Genomic DNA, 15,241 nt, shown 5'->3' on the forward strand with positions numbered 1-15,241 from the left:
TCGTTATTAGAATGTTCGCCGTTTCTCAAGGTGTTCTCTTGCGTCAAAGCAACTGTTGTGAGTTGGAGAGATACACGTTTCAGGGAAGTACTGTGTGCGATTTACTGTACGATTAGATTTGCAAAGTTGAGATTTACTTATTCATATCACCATATTACATCTATGCAAATGTTTGTAGCGATTCAATATAATGAAATAATTATTTAAATTTTTAAAAACAAAAAATAAAATTGTAAATTTTTGGCAAATTCTGTTTTATAAATCAAAGAAGTTGATATAGATATAAAAGTACAATTAAAACATCATTTTATGAAAAATTTTATTCATAAAAATAAATTTTAAAAAATAAATCACAACATTTAATATAAAATATCTTAGGTATGAAATATTTTTGAAAGCAGTAAATTTGTTTCATATGTACTTATAATGTTAAATTGCAGTTAAAAGTAGGTATATATAAAATATGTGACTTAAAAATTACGTATTTAAATTTTGCAACCAATATATTCTTATATCTTTTTCTTTATATTTTGCAATAAAATATTTTTTTGTACATGTCAACATTAATTTTTCAAAATGGTGCTCTTTTTACAAGAAATGTTTTATTTTCTTGTTTGCCACGGGCTTTCATTGTCGTATAATTTATGCTCGCGAATGAAATATGTTTTTCGTCATAAATGTATGTGAGACAATAAAAGAAAGGTTGGTTCTCTACATCCGGTTAAGCTTAACATAAATGAGTGGACATGAATTAGCAAACACTTTTCACACTCCTGCATAGAAAATAAACTTTTGCAAACACCATGCCACCGAGTACAAAATTTATCATTTAACTTTTATTATTAATGTATGATCTTTGTGTTTTAAATTTCCTTCATTGAATATATTTTTAAAAATACAAAGTTTTAAGTTATTACATGATTTTGTGCAATAAGTAGTTTGAATATGTGGAGTATTATAGCTATGAAAAAAATGCATGTGTTTTTATCAGAAATATTTGTCATTTTTATCATACAGAAAAAAAAGAGAAGGAATTGTTTGGAATAAGATTTTCATGGAAACAAGAGAAAATTAATTATAAGCTTTAGGAGAAAAATTTCTATTTATTTGACGCTATTTAAATTAATTACATTTTGATATAACTGTATATTTTCTTGTTATAAATCTCTTTGCATAACTGATATTATAAATTTAATGTATTATATTATTTAATCAATTATATTGTGTACGAACGTAATAATGAATTAAATATTTTGCGCCATCTAATATTACTTGACAAAAAATAATATATGGAATGCGCGATTTATTTGACGAACGCTCACTTATTGTTCTCGTATTGTAAAACTGAATTAATTCCTGACATTTATAATACGTACATATATACAATGAGATATCAAGAATTGTGTAATTTTCACTCTCCATATAACTGCAGCATACCGGTAGAATTCGGGAAATTATCTCTCGCCGCTTCGACCGAAACAGGTGGCAAAGTGATAAATTCCTCTGATATTTAATCACTCGATATTGATCGTTGACCAAGCAATTTATTATATGTATACATATATGTATATATATTTGATATACATGTATATGTGATATAAACTCAGGAATAGTTTTGATTTTTCCTGACAATTCTAGAAATTCTTTAGAGAAGAGTGGAGGATAACCGCAAAACATTATCGCTATCCACTATCGCGTCGGCTTATAAACGCGAACATAGAGCTGGCAAATAAGCGTAAAGCATACACTTTCTCGTTAGCATCAGATCAACGTGGATGTTCCCGGTTTATGCACCTATAAAGCTTCGCTCGCCCTCATCGCCGTTCGCGTCGCTGACGATGTGAATGGCGGCGGAGGGTGACGGTCATGGTGGGAACGCGATGTATCCTCTGGTCATCGGCATGCGGCGTGTAGTTCCATGAACATGGAGAAGATTAACTGCGATACCACTATACGCGGAAAGGGGTTAAGAAGGGTTGCATGGACGAACGGTGAAACGCGCGGTAGAGAGATGGGAGACCATAACGCAACCGATTTGATGGAGCTGCCGTTACTGCGATCGCGTTGAAACTGAAAGATACGGCCGATTTCCGTGTCCGAGTACGAAGGAGAGTACAGAGTAAGCTAGAAAGGAATAGATCAGCGGAGGCATCCGTAAGGAGAGAAAGCAGTTGTAGCAGAGAATTGAGCCGCGTGGGACAAGAGTGCTGTTCGCTGTTGTTCTCCTGTCCACACTTGTGCACTGAAACTCTAACCATCATAGACTCTGCGTCGGATCCTTTATGCTATCTCCTTCACTCACTCGAATTATCCTTCTCTGTCTCGCTCGTGTTCCTTCTCCTCTCTCCCTCTCTCCTTCTCTCTTGCTCACCCTGACGGAATTCCACTTTCCTCTAACACTGGCCCACCCTCTATTTCCATCTCTTTCTTCTTCGTCGTCGCTTGGCTAGCCGTCCTTGGTCTCTGGTCCTCTTTCTCTGATATGCAGGGTCGTTCACTGGAGCACTTCAATTTGCATTACGCTCGACCGCGCATAGCCGAAGGATCAATTAAATTTCTATTAAGCGAAGCAGCCTTTTCCGTCCACCGTCCCGACCAGGCTTAGCGCGCCGCAGGCGCACGCGCCATTTATCGAAGAGATTATTTGCATTGTCTTGTGTCGGATTTATAAATTACTTATTATTTTATATTATTGCTTGCTAGTATTTCTGTCTATCAATCAATAAATTTTACAGAAGAAAAGTAGAGGAAACGTAAGACTAATTATTATATATACGTATAATCTACCATTTTAAAATATGAATTAAATTGCAAACATCATATTATAAATTAATAAAATTTGTAGTTATTTGAAGAAGTATATAATTCAGATTTTCCAGCAGCAAAAAATCATATTTATGAGATATTAATATTTAGAAATTAAATTATATTAGATCACGAATTTATTTTTGCATAAATTATACGTATTAAAATACGTACAATTTTTGCAGAATAAATTACATCTGAAATTATTTTATATGAATAACTTAAATTTTAAATGTTACCTCGCAAATATGTTTTTTTTTAATTATACATATAATGCGTGTATAATTTAATAATTTTGTAATTATTATATACATAAATTTTATTATCTATATATATACGTAATATTTTCATAATCTGTTTTAATATCATGGATAAAAATTACTGCTATCGAATTGGACTTACATGTATAAATATAGATTCTTCAATAAATGATAAAGAGACAAAATAGAATAAATAAAATAAATGCCACTAAAGAGAAGCGAAAGTTACATAACAAATCAATATCAGAAAAAGTAATTCACTCAACATTAAAGTACTTTTTTATTTGATAAAAACTGATTTTATTATCCAAATTTCTGCTAAAAGTCCAAAACCGTCTTCTCGTTCATTGGACTATGAAATGGTCTTTTTTGGAACGACAGAGCTTACTTTGGACACTCATCTTCGTGTCGGTGGCATGGCTATATCGCTTTTTATGAATGACACCATATGGTGCCAGTTTTTCCAGAATATGGATGATAATAAGAAATAGGGATAAGTTATGTACATATGGTAGCTAGAATAAGATTATATATATCAAAAAGTTTGTAATATTCTTCTTGCACAATGCCAGGACTATCGCAAAGCGTAATTTGTTACAAGTAATACTAAGTAAGCTGTTACATGTTGTAAACATATAATAGCTTACTTGGTATTACTTGTTTTATTAACAAAGATATAAAAGAAACAAATTTTCAACCGAGATTGAATTTTATCGTCGAAACTGAGTTTTATCGTTGAAAAAAGTAATTTGGGAGGATGTAATTCTCTTTTATAGAATTGATTTAATCGGCGAAGCTACTAATTCCAGCCCCTGGAAGACGCTTTTTCCGGACCAGTCTTGAAATCGCTTTTTCTACTCTTTGCTCAGCTTACTGCGGAATCCTTATATTCGCGTCGGCGGTATACCGCTTTTTATCACTAACCCCATAACGGTTGCATCATTCTCTTTCTCTTCTCGCTACGATCGGCGACTAAGACAGGCAAGCTTGGCTGCCACCAAAGGGGATTGCAAAAAGGTTATTTGCCGGCCTGATCCGTCATGAAGTCGGACGCGGGTGATGGGTGTTTTTATGTTTCTATGTCTATGGGAGGATATGCTCGACCTTGTTGCACTGCACCGTTCGCGAGGTAATCCTTGATTATCATGATCGAATTACCGACATACTGATAGAGGTACATGCTCTTGTATATGTATAGCCAATCAGCTTACCTCTTTGGCGGTAAACAGCAAAGTTGTGAGATACACCGCTATATATAGTTCCTTTTTATAATATTTCTTAGGAATATCAAAGGAAAGGAAAAAGATAGACGAAATCTATAGGGAAATTTTAGATTATTTATGACGGTCTTGTGTTTCTTGTGCCTCGTCGATATAAAAAGGAATGCTAATTAACTCTTTGATGCACATATTTCAGATCTTATACAAGTTATTAAAAAGTAATGTAAACAATTTTTTTTATTTTTTTGCATATATTATTTTTTTTAATGTAAAAATGAAGATATTATCTTTTACATTAAAATTTTTATTAATGTCAAATTTTAATATTGCAGGGAATAATTAAGGTAGATACCTGATAAAATAAAATGAGTTCTATTATGTTAAGATAATTTTTCAAAGTATAAAAGAGAACAGTCCGAAAGCCTAAAAAGCTATCCCTTCATATGAGCACTATCCGAGGATTAAAGCGAGATTTCCAATATAGTGTAATCCAATATATTTATTTCTAATATTTTAATTACATTTTTCATTGCATGAAACAAATTTTGTACTATAAGCACGCATACATATTTAATACATATAATTGTGAGATATTTTTATAGAATTTTAGATTTTTGTAGAAAAGACTATATAAAATTCTTTATATATAAAGTTTGTATGTAAAAATAATGTGTCGTGTAATATATAATATGCTTTTTATCTTTCTGCCTTAAGCAAGGAAATACTAAACATCATAATCATTTAAATAATAATTATGCAAAAATATCAAACACAAGATAAAAATAGAAAATAGAAAAAAGCATGGCATTAGAACAAAATTGCAATTTCTGTCTCATTTTGCGCGCTGTACAGACTAACAAGTTCAATTCAATGAATTGTTATGTACGCCGAAACCTAATTGACTCTGATCCTGTCAAACAAGCGTGTGCCGTGTTGCCTCGCACGCAGCGATTACCGGCATGTATCCCGCTTGAATACCGTCATTCGATGAGATCAGGTAAGCCATGGTTGCAGATGTTGCAGGAAATGTTTCGTACATAATGTGGTTATATATAGTAACATTGTACAACGTAAACAATATAATACATATGTGTGTCCAAATAAATCGTATAAAAATTATATATATTAGGTGTTGGAATTAATTCGTAGCGTTTTACAAGTGATGGGAAGTACTTTCATTAATGTATTTTTTAATGCTCATGTGAAATAAATAACATTCTTTCATTAAAAAACGCTACGAATTAATTCCAACACCTAATATATATATACATAATTTATTTACATACATATGCATTATATTGTTTACGTTTTATATATATATATATATATGTGTATATAGAAATATATAAACACGTAATATGTATACATAACATATATTATAAAATTCATATATACGTGTATATCAATTTTTATTGTCGCTTTGCTACTGATAATTCTTCATTGTTCCTGCATCGTAATCTAAACATAATACAACTCAGCAAATTTTAATGGCGCAATGAAATTACTATTCGATTGGGATACGTCGAATAATTAAGTTGTATGATAAATGGAACTGAGATAGAGAAAAAGAAAGACAGAAAAGTAGCATTATGTATAAAAAAAGAAACGTACCTATATTTGTTTCTGTAAATAAAACTCATTATTCATAATTTAAAGTAATAATATGAAACAATTTATCTGTCAATTTGACAGTTTTATGTTCAACATACATCAATAAAATTAAAAAATAAGTGAAATACACATTATACGATTAATAAAATGCAATCTTAAATTTAAGATAAATTTAAAGCATATTTAATTTGAAGCTAATTTATTATAAAGAATGAAATTTAACGAGACACACACATATATATATATATATATATATATATATATATATATATTGTTAAAAATAAAATCTTAATTTTAACTTAAAAACGTATAATAAATTTTCTGAGACACGCTAAATTAATACTAAAATTAATATTTTTTTATAAAACTGTCGTTTTCTCGATTATTCCTCGTTCATTTCTTATTCATTTCTCGTTTAATCAGTCACAATACATAAAATATTTGTACGCATATACGTCAAATAAGTTCAAAAATGTTGTAACTTCATATGTTGAAGTATTCATGATACCAAGTACGTATTGGATCAAGTTAAAAATGCACGATGTCAATGCTCCCTCAATCACATAACTTTGTAGTAATCGATCTTTGATTCAAAATCTTTCCTCGCTGCGAAACGTGCACCGTCATACGGACAAATTCTTCCGTTCTTCATCCTCCGTTCGGTTCCTTCCGCACCCGTTTCTTCACTATCTGTCCTCCTCTCTCGCATTCACCTTCTCCATCCCTTTTTCTTCCTTCCGCGAACGTCCCAGCCACCCGACAGATAAAACTTCATCCTTCGCTCCGTTTCTCACACCGTCACCCATACCATGCCATTTATATACGATTTTTCTCGTAATCGCGAACATCCATTTACGACGGGCTCCTTCAATTTCTCGTTACCCCAACCCGCGGGCCCACCCATGCACCCTACACCCCCGTCGTGCTAGCATCGTGCACCCTTCTTCGGCTTATATCCCCTCCATCGAAGCCAGACGTCCTTTACTATTGATTTACGACGGCTATTTGCAAGATCACGCCGAGCGCGTTAAAACTTTCTACAACTGCGCCACGCCTTGTGTCGTATTGCTTCTCCTAGCGATTACGCCGAGTCATTCTGAAATGTTTCTGAAAGTTTCGTCGGGAATCGGACGCTGACCAGGCGTGGGCGAGGAAGCCGCCGCGAATCGCCCGAGGCTGTTGCTGAAAACGTGCCGCGCCGTAATAATTCGTTCTGCTTTCACGCCACTTTCCTATTACGTACCGCAGTGTATGAATCCGCGAATCTCATATTGTGTTTGAAAATATTATTATTTTTATGAAATCTTCTTTCTAGAATGATAAGAATGCGATCAGAATGCTTTCTCCTTACTCTCTGCATGAAATTTTGATTTCTGCATAAATATAGAATTTAATAATTGTAATAAGTATCTACTATATGTTTTGAAGTATAAATAAAGAAATAATAAAAATGTTAACAGTTATGTATATATATATATGTGTGTGTGTGTGTGTGTGTGTGTGTGTGTGTATAAATTGAAATCTTTATTAATGTTTAGAAGAAGATAAAAATAGTATACGAGCCAATTTGAGATATATAAAAAAATCCTTCTCTATCTTTTTTTGTCTCATGCAAAAATCGGAAAGTGTATATATCTCTGTGTATGAGTATATTTGTCCTCGGTACCTATCTAACAGTCAATCGGTCAAAACAATCTCTACGTTAAAACATCTGGTATCAGATCGAGTTGCGCTGCCAACAATTGGAGATGGTTATCATTTCCGTTTTCAAATTGGAATCGTGTCAACCTTTCAAAAATTCAAACAATCGAAAACCGATTCAACAACAGTCAGAGTTTGTGTAAGTGCTTAAGATAATTCAGAAAATCTTTTTGTTATTGAAACGATTCTTTTTTTTTAAATATAAAATTGCTGCCATTTAAATCTTAAAAAAATTTGAGCTATTATATTGAAAAATTATATATACTTAGCAATACAAAATATTTATGAAAAGGGACTAAGAAAGAATTAAGATAAATTACATTTATAAGGAAATTGATTGTTATGTAATTCTTTTCTGTATCTGTATCTTCTGTATGAAATCTCCAAAAGAGGAGCTATTGAAAATAAAATATTGCAATTTTTTATCAAATTGTAATTAAAAAGCATAATACAAGAATAATTATTAAAAGTTGATACAAATAATTTAATTACCTACAATTCTTTAATAAAAATGTATGTAAAAATTTATTTGAATCCATTTAGTCATTTAAAAGTTATTTATCTAAACTGCAGCAAAATATGGATATTTCACTGCATAAAGTCATTATAAGCCAAATTATTTATGGTTTTATTTTTTGTAGTTAATTTTCAGGATATGTATGGCGTAAAATTGGATAATATTAACGGTATTTTAGTTAATACGTTTAACTGATATTGTACAGCCAAAATATCTTTAAATAGATAACGTTAATAAAATAATGCATAAAATCCGAAAGGAAATTTTCACAATACGATTAATAATGAATTACCACTTACCACTTAACTAACATGTGACATTGTATAACGTCATAAATTGTATAATGCCACTGTTGTTAACCAAAATAATATAAAATATAATTGCAAAACAATTTTGAATAGCATATAAGCCATTGAATCGGAACGTCCACGTAAAATGTTTATGCTAAAACATGCAGCCGCCGAATGAAAAGCTTAACGCAATACGGTTACGTGCAATCGCGCGTGCTTTAAAATAATTGAAACTTCAATAATTAATGCAAATGAAAGTGTAAAATGTACATCCATTAACGACGACGCTTCAATACGTTCTCGCCATCAATGATGTAAAATCACCGAACGGATCGAACCATATGCGAAATCATGGAACGTATCGCAAGGGGTTGGCGGATGCGGAAACCTGGTTTAACGTGTCGAGGTATGTACCATGGCCATTTATGTCGCTAGCATATGAAAAGCTAGTCTACAACCGCAGCTCGAGCACTCTTGATTCACCTCTGTCGACTCATAAATGAATCCATTCACTTGATAGGCAGTTAAAGCGCCTGTTGCTTTAAGGATCGCATGTGAACTCATTGGCAACGTAATAGTTACTTCTAACTATTTTTATAGGCTTTTATCGCGGATGGTCAATTAATTCTCTCATTACCATTTATTCAGTCATAAATGTATAAAGACTTTAATATTATTCATAAATCTATTTCGGAGTAGATCCTATTTTTATTATAGCTAAATTTAATTATAAATTATGCAATTATAAATTGATGTAAAAATATAAATTTCTATTTTTTATTATTTAAAATTTTGTATAAAAATCTGGACTTTTGTATTGAAAATTTACGTTTATAAATTTACGTTTTATAAAATGTGTGTGTGTGTGTGTGTGTGTGTGTGTGTATATTAGGTGTTGGAATTAATTCGTAGCGTTTTACAAGTGATGGGAAGTACTTTCATTAATGTATTTTTTAATGCTCATGTGAAATAAATAACATTCTTTCATTAAAAAACGCTACGAATTAATTCCAACACCTAATATATATATATAATTATTATTATTATATATAATTTTGTGTTAACTTTTTTATATCTAGTCGTGTAAATTGCATCCATGTGATTTTAAATATCTACTATAACTTTTTTATTATTAACCATTTTTATTCGTAAAATAAATAGAATTTTATACACAATAATTTTAACTTTTAAAATTTTATAATGCTAGAAATTTTTTAAAATCAATAAAAATAGTACCTATATTTGTTTTAAATTTAACCATACGAATATTGTTTATTAAATTAAATTAACGTATTAATTTTCAACTGGTTTTATTTTTAAAAAATTTTATTTTAGAAAAATTAATCATAAATATATCTTATGACAAAATTGTATTGTAAATTTATTGAAACCTCTATCTAATCTTGCATCTGTATATCCAATAAGTTCTTAAAATGTTCTTTAATTTGTGAATATATAAATAACCTGTTGCTTGATAAATGTAGTGTCGCTTATAATTTTTTAATTCCATCGAATTCCGAAAAATCACACATCCAACGTGTGGAGATTCTTCCGATATGAAATTCTGTTCACGTTTACGCCGGTGCTTTCGACACCTTTTTTCACGTCCTTCGACAGTTGGCAACAGCTGTTGTGAAAAGCTGCCCAAAACGAAGACATAGTTCTTCAACGAAATACGAGACCGTTCCGAGAGTTTATTTTTCTTTTTACACGTCTGAGAAAAACAAGGCATATCAATTTTCCGCTATCGCCGTCTCATCTCTTTTCCCCTGTCTTTCTTCTAGTACAAAATAAATTGTCTAAAGCAAAAATCATAATTGAAATAACTACTTCCTATTATTATATAATTTTGTATATATAAAAGTGATTATATTATTAACTTATTATAATAGATAATTGTAAGTACTCTTTTATTTTTTGTTAACATAATATAATATGAATTATTATGTTAAATATTATTTATTGTAATATTTAAAGCCATATTAGAATATTTAAAAAATGAAGATTTCTATTAAATAATAAATAATTATTGATTTTATTTAACTTTTTCTTGGTGTTATTCTACTCTTTTTACTTGATTTAAAATATGTACATAACGCATAAATATATGAATTTATTATTTTATTAAGAAAACTGTTATTAAAACATCTTTCGTATTAATGTAATAATTAGATAAAGATTACCGCATTAACAGGGAGGCAAAATGATAATATGTGGCACGTGTCCTCATACTCCTCATACGGTATTGCGCCCAACAGATTCCGGTATGCTTTCGCGTCCGCGTTACTGCGCCCGAAAATATACCGGCTCATAAACTGGAACACTGTGTATGCAGGCTTATGGATGCGCTGGGGAGATGGGTAGGCAACCTGGAAAGAGATTTAGTGAGATCTTAGGGTAAAGTGTGGATATTGAGGGTATATCACTCACAGGCTGCGGTTGCGACCCACCATTTTCCCCTTCACCGTCGATCCTCTTCGTAGGTTTCTGCCGAGAAACGCCATCCAGGTACATACTTGCATGTGAGTAGTAGATGCTAACCCAGTGCGCAACACATACCGATCTAGCGGTACGGATCGGTAGGCAGTCTCGACCATTTATGTGTGTCCGTGCCATTAGTAACCCACAGCCCGGTAACATCTTCGACGGTAATGCAAATCGGAAATCCGCCCACTCAATTACACCAATGCAGTCCTAATCATGCGTGCACTGGAGCACATGCTGCAATCAATGTCCCAGCGGTGTCTAATTCGGACGAAGTCCGAATGACGAAGTTAATGCGTTAATACGAGTTTGTTGACCCATCTTTGTATTTATTAGAAAAAAGTTGATAGGCAATCATAAAATAATTGTAGAGTATAGATTGAATGTAAAATTTAAGTTGAAGTGCCCAACTAAAACTTAAAATAATGAGCAATTGACGATTTTGATGCATTTAAGAAATAATGTTGAATAATCAACTCGGTTAATTATTTTATAAAGGTATGCACTTAATAAAACTAATTCGAATTTTGTAAAGCAGATTCCATCATATTCTTCGCATTAGATGGGAGAAACGTGCAAATCTGCAGAAATGCATTTCGTTCATTGATAACTAGGGAAAACAAAAATATTGAAATCGCACCGAGCAAATATTGAACATGGACATAAGAATAATATGACGGTATATCCGTCAGTATGTTCTCGCATTTCATATTTGTACAGCAAACAAACAGCGATAAAAAAATCACGTGATACGTTCTGTGAAAGCTCGCGGTTGATATGGAAACGACTGATAACGTCTTAAAAAAAAAAAGAAATTGGGATTCGCATCGATAAATTAAAAAATAGGAAATCCAGAATCAAATTAATCAACTTTGCTTAATTCTTAAATTAATTAAATAATCGTATAAATTTCCATTATTCTAGTATGTGATGTAATCGATTTGTGCATGCGCACGCGCACGCGTGTATCAATTTTTTTACGATGGCCTTTATTAAATAAATAATTATTACTAGACACTCATATTAAAAAACATTGAACATTTAAACATTTATATATTGCAAATATATAGCCCGGTTAATTTCTCCATTCATGCATAACACAAAAAGAATTACTATTAATTAATATATTTTGTGTACTGCATAACAGAAATTGCATAAAAGATGCATAAAACAAATATTCATTGGCTATGTAACAATAATCTAACGATAGAACTGTGTTTATTTATATTTATTTGGTACCTCAAATTTATATAATAAACAATAATGATGAAAATTGTATAATACCGTATCGTACAAGCACGTGTATCGTACAAGCACGATGTGAGAATGACCGGTGGGTTTGAAGCCTTAACGAGGTTTACAACCATAACGTAAGGAAGATTCATGTCCCTGAGAACATATCTTGATTATATTACATTACCATGTAAGGCGAGTCTAGTGATAACGAATGTATGGACAAGGTTCCCGTACCCATATACGGTCAGAGATAGGCGTCGTTGCCATGCCGAACTGGTCGCGTACGAGGTACACCCACTAATGGGAATTAGCACCAGTGGCACAATACTGTCCTCCCTATTCCCATATACATCGGGATCAATCAAATCTCCAATACCGCGGTGAGCTTCTCGATGACTACGTTTACAACGTAGACCGCGAGCTCATCAATCCGAACCTGCTTCGGCTGGGGAGTCGATATCGGTTTCTCCGCTTGCATTGTTATCGTGTACCCATCCACAACGTAGGACGTCTATATCAGGAGACGGAGTTCCGCAAGATACGACATCGTAAGGAAATCTGTGGAAGGTATTATCCTTCGGAAGGCGAATGGCAGCGTAGCGAGAGCGGATATTTCAACGTTCGCGTATCCACGAGGCATTTATTTTTCGTCTAGGTTTATGCAAGAGCATTTGCATATTTCCGCGGCATCCGACATTTCGTCGTTCGACAGCAAACAAATTCGTTGTGAAGACTGACCTCCGGCGCTTTTCGCGCTGCAATATTTTATTTCACACGATCGAATTTGATATTTAATCACATTGCTGTTACGCATTTCAAATCTATGAAAAATACGTACATAATTGAAAATAGTAAGGTATATTTTCGCGATAAAGTATATACCATAAACTTATACATATACCTCTATAAAGATATTTATATTCGGTTTCCTACACGTTTTAAAATCATTATGATATATTATTTCTATTCACGATATTTCATGAAATTGCAATAGCTCTCAGGTATGTACATACAGTTGTAATTTTCAAGCTTATCGATTTTTTCTAACAATATATGTATAATTATTTTGTTTAACTTTTAAAAATAATAATATATAAATTAACACAATTGAATTTTCTGTGCAGTAATATCAATTTCCGCAAAATAAATTTAATATGAACTAGCTATCTTTACCTTCTTTTATATTGCTTTGACCTCTCTTTGGCCTCTCTTTCATATATTTATTTAAAATAGACGGTAATTTGCTGATTAATAAATTTGCCAATAATAACATAGAGATGGAGGATTATAGTGATTAGACCGAATCGATATTCGGGATTTCTGTTGGAACCCGTTATCATCCCTCGTTCTCGCACTTGCACATAGAACATTCCTAACGAGGTAAATATGACGGAGTCCTGGATCTCCAAGGTAAGGATATCCTCGGCGTGAAGATGCAGTCCACGTACATGAGGGTGAGAAGAAATAAGAAGCGAAGGAGTTTCGAGTTTCGTTGAAGCTTTCATGATAACCATGGCGGATCTTCTTGTATTCACCCTTCTCTCCCTCCCCTATCTCTGTCGACCCTTTCTCTATTCTCATGTTGCTTCCACTTCCTCTCCCTTTTCTACGAGACCGTCTCTCAAGGTTCAGGTAGAGGATGAGAGCACTCACTTTCATGTGAAATACCCCGTACGTTACAACTAGCCAAAAGAAAATCAGGTAAGAACGAAATGCGCGACATGAATTTCTGGGTAGGCAGCCCATTCGTTCTACCTCGTTTGATATTTCGTCATAGCGAATTGCTCTAACAAACATGGTCACAGTTTGTTATGTCTTAATTGCATAAAGTACGGTCGGGGACTAAACATTTTAATTTTTTTTTTTCACCGAACAATGAATTAAGCGATTATTGTCAGAGAAAGAAAGAATAACTGTTGAGAGTGATTGGATAAGGAATATTCCCATTAGAAGGAAAATATTCATTTAATTCTGAATGGCGAGCAGAGATATTGCTCGTTGATAACGATTTTTGTAATCAGTACAAAGCAAAACATCCTACGTGATTTAATGATTGTCTAGATATTTAAAATAGATTTACTAAGAATAGGTTTGCGTAATAAAATATCTCAATAAATATTTCGCTTTATGTATATAAATATTGTACATCTCATAATTTAGTTCAAAATTACAAATTCTATCAAATTTTATTGAAATTGATAAAGTTTGATTTATTGTCAATTATTTTTCTTAATATAAGCAAGTTACCGAACATTGACAAAGTTATAATATGCAAAAATAATAAAATATAATTTTTTTTATTTTAATCGATTAATCTGTGTTTAATTATATAATACTGTAACATTTTAATTATGTAATCCGGAGAGAAAAAAATATTAATATTTATAGAAGAAATGAGTAAAACATTGTTTTTATATCACATTCTATATAAAAATAATTTATTCTTCGTTATAAATGATATTTTTTAACAGCAAAATCGTAAATTTCAATAGCACGGGTCAACAAGTTTGAAACTAATCTGAATGTAGATACACAAATGTAAAATGTAGAGACACTCTTGACCAAGTGTACCTGGACTCTGGAATGTATCGCAACTATTCGCAATCAAAATACGCAGGTGAACAATGCCACAATGTTTAGGTATGTGCGCTAAATTTAACACATTTCAGAGTATCCATGCTGTACACTAGATATTCCCAAAAAGATAAAAAACATAAAAAAATGATAAATAAAACTTTCTATTTTTATCTCTATGGAATATTTGTAGGTCATAAACGTTTTCATTTTTTATTTTAGCATATGACACGTATGTACATTTTTGTTGCATATTGTATTATGTTTAACATGACTCGATATATTTATTATATCTATTTTTTGTTATAGTAATTTACAATTACATAATTGTGACATAGCTAATAGCGACATAATGTTCACATAATAGAATGCAATTTCTACAAAATTTATATATATATATATATATATATATATATATATATATATATATACAAAAGAGGAGGGGATCTGAGATGTTTCAATAAGATCCATTTATCAAGCTAGATGAGTATACGTGTAATCTCTGATAGATCTTAACATCTACTAGCAACTTTGAGCGTATAT

The 15,241-nt window shown here is 31.9% G+C and overlaps 1 long non-coding RNA gene across 1 annotated transcript; it reads right to left on the reverse strand.

Moving 5' to 3' along the window:
* Nucleotides 1-9,996: 9,996 nt before the first annotated feature.
* Nucleotides 9,997-14,815, reverse strand: LOC147908245 (uncharacterized). Its single transcript, XR_015546494.1, has 3 exons — nt 12,359-14,815; nt 10,835-12,277; nt 9,997-10,773 (listed from the first exon to the last, which is right to left on the reverse strand). It is a non-coding gene; the product is annotated as an uncharacterized LOC147908245 (long non-coding RNA).
* Between the last annotated feature and the right edge of the window lie 426 nt (nt 14,816-15,241).

Source organism: Acromyrmex echinatior, chromosome 10, assembly GCF_024713525.1.
Source record: "Acromyrmex echinatior isolate Ae372 chromosome 10, ASM2471352v2, whole genome shotgun sequence".
Lineage (NCBI taxonomy): Eukaryota > Metazoa > Arthropoda > Insecta > Hymenoptera > Formicidae > Acromyrmex > Acromyrmex echinatior.